We start from the raw sequence: 1,451 nt of genomic DNA on the forward strand, positions 1-1,451 counted from the left end.
TGCAGGATTGTTACATAGGTATACAAGTGCCATGGTGGTTCCTTGCACCCATCAACCCGTCATCTACATTAGGGATTTCTCCTAATGTTGTCCCTCCCCCCACCACCAACAGGCTCTGTGTGTGATGTTTCTCTCCCTGTGTCTATGTGTTCTCATTATTCAACTCCTACTTATGAGTGAGAACATGCGGTGTTTGGTTTTCTGATTTTGTGTTATTTTGCTGAGAATGATGGTTTCCAGCTTCATCCATGTCTCTGCAAAGGACATGAGCGCATTCTTTTTTTATGGCTGTATAGTATTCCATGGTGTATATGTGCCATATTTGCTTTATCCAGTCTATCATTGATGGACATTTGGGTTGGTTCCAAGTCTTTGCTATTGTAAACAGTGCTGCAATAAACATATGTGGTATTTCTGGTTCTAGATCCTTGAGGAATCACCAGAATGTCTTCCATAATGGTTGAAATAATTTACACTGCCATCAACAGTATAAAAGTGTTCCTATTTCTCCACATCCTCTCCAGCATCTGTTGTTTCCTGACTTTTTAATGATCGCCATTCTGACTGGTATGAGATGGTATCTCATTGTGGTTTTGATTTGCATTTCTCTAATGACCAGTGGTGATCAGCTTTTTTTCATATGTTTGTTGGCCACATAAATGCCTTCTTTTGAGAAGTGTCTGTTCATATCCCTCATCCACTTTTTGATAAGATCGGTTTTTTTCCTGTAAATTTAAATTCTTTGTAGATTTTGGATATTAGCCCTTTGTCAGATACAGATTGCAAAAATTTTCTCCCATTCCATAGGTTGCCTGTTAACTCTGATGACAGTTTCTTTTGCTATGCAGAAGCTCTTTAGTTTAATTAGAACCCATTTGTCAATTTTGGCTTTTGTTGCAATTCTTTTTGGTGCTTTAGTCATGAAGTATTTGTCCATGCCTACGTCCTGAATGGTATTGTCCAGGTTTTCTTCTAGGGATTTTATGGTTGTATGTCTTACATTTAAGTCTTTAATCCATCTTGGGTTAATTTTTGTATAAGGTGTAAGGAAGGGATCCAGTTTCAGTTTTCTGCATATGGCTAGCCAGTTTTCCCAACACAATTTATTAAATAGGAAATCCTTTCCCCATTGCTTGTTTTTGTCAGGTTTGTCAAAAACCATATGGTTGCAGATGTGTGGTGTTATTTCTGAGGTCTCTGTTCTGTTCCATTTGTCTATATATCTGTTTTGGTACAAATACCATGCTGTTTGGGTTACTATAGTCTTGTAGTATAGTTTGAAGTCAGGTAGCATGATGCCTCCAGCTTTGTTCTTTTGACTTAGGATTGTCTTTGCTACGTGGGCTCCTTTTTGGTCCCACATGAAATTTAAAGTAGTTTTTTCTAATTCTGTGGAGAAAATGAATAGTAGCTTGATGGGGATAGCACTGAATCTATAAATTACTTTGGGC

The sequence above is a fragment of the Mandrillus leucophaeus genome, unplaced genomic scaffold (genome assembly GCF_000951045.1).
Source record: "Mandrillus leucophaeus isolate KB7577 unplaced genomic scaffold, Mleu.le_1.0 Scaffold592, whole genome shotgun sequence".
NCBI classification, from domain to species: Eukaryota; Metazoa; Chordata; class Mammalia; order Primates; family Cercopithecidae; genus Mandrillus; species Mandrillus leucophaeus.